The sequence below is a fragment of the Meleagris gallopavo genome, chromosome 10, assembly GCF_000146605.3.
Source record: "Meleagris gallopavo isolate NT-WF06-2002-E0010 breed Aviagen turkey brand Nicholas breeding stock chromosome 10, Turkey_5.1, whole genome shotgun sequence".
Taxonomy (NCBI): Eukaryota; Metazoa; Chordata; class Aves; order Galliformes; family Phasianidae; genus Meleagris; species Meleagris gallopavo.
Genome location: NC_015020.2, coordinates 24877158 through 24885800, shown reverse-complemented (window position 1 = coordinate 24885800; position 8643 = coordinate 24877158).

The window sequence follows — 8643 nt, the reverse complement described above, 5'->3', positions numbered from 1 at the left end:
AAAAGAAAAAAAAAAAATACCACCAAACCATGAAGTGAAACAAAATATTTTGCAGATGAATCACGGTGAGGTTGAAACAATAAAAACTTCCTATCAGCCGAATTATGGGAAACATTCAGTTTAATTGAGGTCACCTCTTTTAGATACTGCAAGCAGATGGGGGAGTCTGGTTATCGTTAGAGATGAGAGGAGGGTGAGGAGGGGCTGGAAGTCTCCAAGTGCCTCCAGAAAGCAGCCAGGATGCAGGATCTCTCCAGCTGCCCATTGCCCTCTGTATGCTGTACAGCATATAGGCAGCTTTCCCTGCTTTGGGTTTCTTCCAAGATCAAAAACTAAACTCACCTGAGGTAAATGGACTTACAGATCACCTCATCTTGTGTGACATGATGGACAGATATTTTCCAGTTACACTGAACTGCACAAATGTTCCTCTGTTCAGGCTCCCAGGTTAACACCTGGCACATGGAGCTGCCTTCTTGCCTTTCTCAGAGGAGGCCAAAGGCACAGAGCAGGCACCTTGGGCTTGTCTGCAAGTCAGGGGTCGCAGAACCCAATCAGAAGATCCTATCAGCAGTAACAGCACCAAGTCACCCCTGAAAATATTTCTTATGTTTCTTCATTTGCACTGTAAGAGAAGAAAGCAGGGACAAGTCATGAACTACAGAACCACAATATCTACTCCTTTCCCAATCCCTATGATCTGAATCGCACTTACATGAAGACCTCAAAGGCCAGATGAGCACAGCTATGTTAAAAGCATTTGAGAAGCCTATACTGTGACATAAGGATGCTTACAGCTGCTTTCTGCCCATCTACCACCTGGAAACTGTTCCACAGCCTGTGGAGCACTGAGGTTAGCGCTGTGCCAGGAAATCCTGTTGATTTTAATTCCTCTCCCATCAGTGATTACAGATAGAATCTATGTTATCAAACTCCTTACATTTGGTGATATGCTTGAGTCACAGGAATTGTTCTCCTTTATATTTCATCTCACACCAAAACTGTAAGGGGGACACCAGGAGCTTCGTTGCCCACAGAACTCAAGGTGAAACCTTAGTGATGGTCACAATTTGAGAACGTTCAGTTTCTTCTAGGGTAGGAGCTTTCAATTTGCTTTCTCTACAGATTTATGGTCAGGGCTACAAACTGGCAGAACTGCGTTATGAAGTTTCTGACTATGGACCAGGGAACTGAACATGCTTCTAACACTTTTATCAAAACTTTGAACAGGCCTTTTATGTTGTCCAGCTTCATAGGCTCAGCCTAAGCTGTTTTGTTGGACAATCAGAAGTGCATGAAATATTGCTCAGTACAGCACAATAGCTGGCACCAGACCAACTGAAACAAGGATTTGCAGAGATTTTGATATTCCTTTACCGATTTTCACGTGTAGAAATCCTTGCATTGCTGCACAAACAGGATTTGCACATGCAAACCAGATCTACCAGTACCTGTTAACAAGTGATTTGAAAGAAGGATCCCTACACATTGTAGAAGTAAGGAAGCCCTTGTCAAGAAGATGAAGAATCCAAACAATTTATTCTACAGGATTCTGAAACTGTTAGTACAAATGTCCTCCAGCAATACAGAAAATGGCACTTCAGCAAACCACCTTTTACTTGTTTGGATTTCTTCAGCAAGCAGACCACTCAGTTCTCTCTGGGTGTCATCTGGGTGTAACACATTATGTACTCAATGAAGCTGTCTGGGTGAGGAAGACTTTGGGAACAAAACTGCTGGCGAATGGAGAGAGACAACTGAAAAAGCTGATCTCCGTGGAGAGCTTTGTAGAACATCAAGCTGGTGTTATTGGCTTTAACAACCTCTCCCACCCTCCCAGAAATGGCAACCTTAATGAAATCATCTCTATCAACAGAGTAATTCCATAAATAAAAGAAGGAGAGAAAACAAACAAACAAACAAAAACACATAATATCATTACTGTTTAAACAAATTGAAATCTGGGGGGGATTTTTTCCCTTAAGCAAACTTTCCAGATAGAAAGAGAATATTTTTTTTAACTGTCTGATACATCAAAAAATTCCACCTCAGTTCTGAATTTTACACTGGAACTCAAATAGACGTTATGGATTTAAGTAATGTAATTACTATGTTTTACATTTGTAGCAGAATTGGCAAAAGGTGTTGCTTAATGGTATGTGGAGAATGAATCACCAAATACCTTCAGCCTACACCCTGCACATAGGAAGCACCTGAATTAACTAAACAGAAGACATAATTTGCATTACTAATTTACAAACTCCCAACAAGATGCAGTTTTTGGCTGGATATTGTCCAGTTTTCTGGAGATGCTCAGAATACATCTCTATCAGTAGTACTCTGTTTAAGCGGTGCTATATTCCATTACCAAGCCAAGTTTAAAATTTTCCTATGACAATCTGTAATTTCTCATAGTGTACCATAACTGATTTGCCAGAGAGGGAGATTCTTAAGATTATAAGATTCATTAAAATGGAAACCAAAATATCATTTCAAAAAGATCATAAACTGTAAAACATGGCATTCAAAAATATCGTCCAGGTTTATTCAATTCTCTCCTCCCTTGAGAGAATTTAAAAAGGAATCTGATAAAAACAGTTTCTGTTAACCCCAAATATTACTACTGTTTTGTGCATTAAAGTTTTCCTTATAAATCAGGGAGAACTATTTCAGAGTCATTATTTGATCTCTTGAGTGGCTGAAGCAAAGTAATGATTTTGATTCCTGTATTTATGATAGTAAGTATTCAAGCAGATAGTGAATATTTTCAAGAATAGAATCAGAAGATGTATTAATACATTCTTTCTTTCAAGTTAAGCACGTGCTTAAGTGCTATGTTAGACTGAGAACTGACACCTGTTTAAATCAAAACATAATTCCATTGAACTCAGTAGTGCTGCATCTGTACGTAAGCAATATATGTGAGTAGAAAATGAGACCCATGTGGTTTTGAAAAAATCATAGCAAAATGTTAAACAAGTGTTGTGGATTAAAAGGAGGCCTAAACATTGTTATTTTAGTTGACCATGCCACACTTATCTGGTATAACCTGGATGTCAATGATATACTTAAGATTACATAGCCTTATCAATTCAAACCAAAGACTTCTACCCTGACAGTAAATTTTAAATGTATTAAGCACTCCAGAAATCAGATCTTGAGAATTACACTCCTTTAATCAGGGAAGAGAAGTGACATCATACACTTACTATGGCACAGCTCGAATTTCCAGTGTTGCACTGCTAGGAGCAATCCAGCTGAGTGAATAAATAAAATCTTCAGGACTGAAGAAGACGTCTGAGAAAATCATGAGGATCTTGCCTACGGAGAAGATGATGGCATTGATTAAATTTTCTTTCTAGTAGAAATATAGAGAAAGAGATATATACACATGCACACATACATAGCATGATTACATTGTGATCAAGCAAGCAAAGAACCTCGCACTGAGCTACATAGTTCACACCTGGATTCTTGATAGACACTGTGCAGTTAGACTAGAACACTCTGTTTCTATGGCCCCCCATATGTTCATGTCTACTTTGTCATGTGATAGAATTTGGAGATAAATGCCATTTCTCGTATTGCTTGTGTTGTACTGTATCTCTTCAAATCACTTGTACAGACGTACTAAATCCATCCATCATCGCTGCAGGATGTAAAACAAAAGTTCATGTTTTTTGTCCTGACAAATGTATGCTTCGAGTTTGACCTAGTCATTCAAGGACATAAGTGATAACTAAAGATGAAAAGAATTGGCCTAGATTCCCAGCTGATATGGTTTGGTCTGTGGTTTGATCCATTATAGCCACTCTCACAAGGCTCTCTGTGGCAAAAAATCCCAGAGCTGCTGGCCTGCAACCTGCTGTTTTCTAGCAATAATTTCTCAGTTGTATGCACACCCAAAAATATTCTGATCATTACTAGTTGCTTAAGTAGGACAAATGCCAGCGTTAAATAGGAATGCTGTGGTAGCAAGTATACAAAAGCAGCCGACAAAGCAGTACTGACATTGGTGAAGAAACCCTGCTACCTTGGCAATGTGTTGCCTTGGAAAAGCATGCCTGCAGAGCACAAGCCGGGGAGCCCTGGGGAGATGAATGTGGTGTGTCTGGAATGAAGGCGACATCCAACTTCACACAAAAGCAAATGTCTACAACACAGTTGTCATTACTCTTTTGTACGCCTGAAAAGATGGGACAATTCATAGCTGCCATGGCAAGCGTTCTAGTCAATTCTTCACGCGTTGCCTCCAAGTCTTCACTGGCACAGAAGGGCATGATGAGATCTCTACAAATGAGATCTCGGAGTATTGCCAAATCCTCCAGTGCCCTTCAGAAAGTCTGGGGCACGTGTCAGTTACTAGCAAGTTCAAAGCCACTTCTGATGGCCCGCACTGACAGGACATAGAGATAAAAGACTCCAAAGAAATGCTGTCAGCCCCTGCTCATGGCCGACCATCAGCCATGGGGCACAAAGCTGACAACCTTGGCTGGGACAAAAGGCATCTTGTGCTGTTCCAAGCTAAGCTTTCCCAGTACAGAGTGAACACTGACATATGAAAGCAGACATACATAGAAAAGTCTGGAAAGGTACAAGGAAGACATATATCTGTAATATATGCTATTTTGGGGGACTTGTTCCTTGCTGATTAGGCATCTCAGTACTTAAAAGATGTTGTACAGAAAGGGGATTCTTCCTTGCTGGTGTCCTACAAACTCTCAAGCCCTTGCAGTCCACACAGTAAGTGAGTGCACACCACTGTGGTGGAAACCAGTTTACAGAAGCAGATGGAACAGATCCACTGACTTTTCCTGACAACTCACTATTCTTATCATGCAATTTATAAGCTGACACATAAGTCTGGCACTCTTATTTCAAAAAAATGCCATCCCTTGAATGCATCATACCACCCTGATGCTTTTCTGCAGAACAGTCTTTGTTACCCATATTTCTGTAATGCTGTGGCATACTCTCAAGCACATCATGCTTCTGTGAGATATGGGCTTTTGAACATTGAGGATCCTTAAATGGGTTATTGCACTGCCATGGCTTGTATAGTACGAACTATACAGAAGGTACTTCTTCACGGGGGTACAAACTACTCTAGCTGTGATGAAATCTTACTGTTGTTCCTAACTCTGCTGTCTCAACAATCAGAAATCGAATCCTATTAGTTTTAGCAAGACCAAAAATTTGTGTGGAATTGATCAGCTCCTACAATGCCTTTCTGATGTGGGAATGTGAGGACAAGGGACAAAGCAGGCACATGTGGTCCTTTGCAAGTTGATTTAACACTCACTGAAGAGTCTGAATGTGTCTTGCATTGGCCAGGGATACATTCAGTCTGTGCAAGGCGAGCAGCTATTTTCCCATGGGTAGTGGAAAGTTTCCCATAGTTTTGTGGAAGTTTCTACAGCACTGCTGACCAAGGGAAACGGCCTTGATTTTCACTGCCTGGAACACTGGCCCCGTGCAGATGGGAAGAGCCCAAATAGAGTTACAAATACCTTCCGAGCTTGGAAGTAAAGAAGACTCATGCAGAGAGGAGAGCCCCAGACCCTGGTCTCACTCGCTCTAATGCAAATGCACAGTAACTCAGCTGGACTCAGCACAGGCTATTAGTCATGTAAAACAACAAAGTTAGTTCCTTTAATCTCTATTATTTTTTTCTTACTCTTCTCTGAACTGTCTCCAATTTGTCAATATTAGGAATTCAGTGTTTGGCCTCACATGCCAGGTACAGCCACAACAGAGGAGCTATTACTTCCTTGCTCTGTAAGATGATGCTTTTTGCATATGCAGACTCAAAACTTCAGTTGTAGAGGGGTTTTGTAACCCATTGAATCATTTTATGTGCTAGAATGATCTCTGCAGAAACACCCCTATGTTCCTATCACTCTTGCTCCATAAGCTTCCTTTTCCTAGTAAATAGATTGGTTTCAGATTTATTTTTTCCACAACGTTCTGGCTTGCTTTCTCTCCCTCTTGTGTTACCTTTCTTTTTAGTATCCCACCTTCATCTTTATCAGCTTTTGTCCAATCTCCTAGTTAAAGAATGTCAGCAGATCTCATGACCAAGAACATGCAACGTTCCTGAAAATTTGTTTGGTTTCATTTAAGATCAGCTCTGTAGGCTAAGAAGTTCTATATTCTCTTCAGTGACTCACCAAACAAAAACATACCTACAGCTTAAACCTCTTTGTTTAATGCTGCTCTCTCAGGCAGCATTTTTCAGTTTAGTAACAATATTCCTCTCTAGGCCAGCTTCGCATTGATTAGCTAAGTACATTCCACTGCAAGACACCATATTTACCTAAAAACCAAGTAGTCCTGTTTAAAAAAAGAAGTTCGCTAAGCAAGGCTGACAAACTCATACTGCTTATTTTCATGATTAAAATAGAAGCAAAAATCCAGTGAGGTAAGATGCTCCACTTCAGGTACAGTAACAGGTAACCAGAATAGGTTACTTGAAAATCAATTGCAACATCTACACATTTTTTTCTGAGATTAAAGACATGTTGACCTACTCCGCTGTTTCACTAGATTTATGTTTATTAAGCTATTCCCTAAATATACTAAGATGCATAATTACTTCTTTCTTGAACGTTCGCATGTTCCTCTAACACAGTTATTGAGGGTTGGTCTTTCTGACCTAACTTTGCATATTTTTCTTGGAATAGAATTTCTTTTTAAAGGGGCTCACTGTTTCAGCCAACTTTTGCATCACTGACCACCTCCTCCTCTTTATTTATTTCTATTCTAATAAACCACTAATTTCCCAATCAAGGAACAAGGACAACTTTGGCTAAAAGCTGAACTCAGACACAAAGCAACAGTAATACAAAAATCTGCATGAAACTAGCTTTTAAAGAAGATAGCAGTATCAGTTAGAAATTATAAACTTCAGGTAACTGACAAAGGGAGCAAAAGAAATCAGGAAAATTACTGTTGGCAGAGGGAAAGTCAAAGACAAGTTTTCTTAAGCAAGAACATAACAGCAGAAATTCTAACAATTACAACTGCCTGTTACCTAACTGAGAGTGTAAAATTCCTGATAAGATATGACTGAAAAAGAAGAAATATTCAATAAGTAGCTTAGCTCTGGATTCGGAATACTTAGAAAAGAGGACAGCAATGTGGAGAAGGATGTTTCACCTTACGCAGTGTGGTCTAAGGGGATGTGTGAGCTTCCAAACACTTAGCCAAGTGTCACTGGATTATTAGCATGTCCTGAAAAGCTGAGAAATTCAAGAGAACTTACATATGGTAAACACTGAGTGAGTTTCAGAAAGAATATATATTTTCACTCAGCCAATTTTCATCCTACAAACCTGAAACCAGCAAAGCAAAATAATGGAAAAGTCAATAGATGATTCTGCTGAAAGGCAAAGCAAAAACGACTGGCAGAAAATATAACTAATGCCAGTCAGGAAAGTTTTATAGAAAATAGAGTTCAACATGCAGACCTGGTATCAGCTGGACAGCTCTTTGTTAAATGTACTACATAGAATCCAGGTAATTATATACTATATGCAATACAACATTCCACATATAAACTGGCTTTATTGTATCAACAGAAACACATTTCAGGCAAAACTTAGTTATTTGAGATCCGCAGAAGACTCTAGACGGTACACTGATGAAATACAAAGGAACTAAATATATGGCTTATCCTTGACCAGATCAACAGAGAAGGCAAGAGTAGGCAAATAGTTTTCTCTCTTTGTATAGCCTTAGTTCAGTAAAACCAGATCTAGAGTGAATCATTAAAATAGATGCCAATGTTTGGAAATAATTCGGGAGGAAAAGCAGAAGGGATAGAGAAAATACTTCTTAACAATAGACCTAGAGCCTGAATGGTTATCAAAAAGGACAGAGACAGGTTGATTAGATGAAATAAAAGTATCTGCAGCCAGTGAAAACGCCACAGTTGAAAGGACTCTTTCAGCCAGCAGAAAAGCATAGTTACAGTCTGTGCCTGAAAGGCAGAGCCAGAAATTGAGAATAAAAGACACATTTTGAGTGGGGAGGATGATTAATTTTAGGACAAACTACAAGGGGAAGTGGTGAATTCTCGTACGATTCGGGTCAGGACAAGGTGGGGTCCATCTGCCAGTGGCATACAAGAGTTTCGATTAAATCATTTGCAAACCATTTTTGGCATTAAGGTCTCTGCACTGCTGAAGAAAACTTTCGTTAATCCACACCATCTGACCCAATAACCCGTGGCAGGAAAATGTCTCTGGTCAGCTGCACATTACGGCCTCACTCTTCCTTGCTCGACTCCCAGAATGGATTGCTCCCTCGTAAAGTGCCCATCCTGGCAACACAGGAGCTTAAGAGATGAACAGAGCTTGCTTTGAATTGGAGGGGAACTCATATACATACCTTACCAGCAGGGAAACACATACTTTACAAGGCAAACCGCACCTAAGAATTTTTTTTCCTTCCCTCTCTTTCCCAATCAATCAGGCCCTGTAAGTTTGACTCTATATGTACTTCTCTTGCTTTCTGTCAAAGAACAAAATTTTAATTCTAAGTGAATACACAATCTCTTCCATTCAGGACCGGTGCTGGCAAAGTATGGGATGATAGGAAGCTGCTGCTGGCAACATGGAGATGGGCTGCGGCCACAGAAAT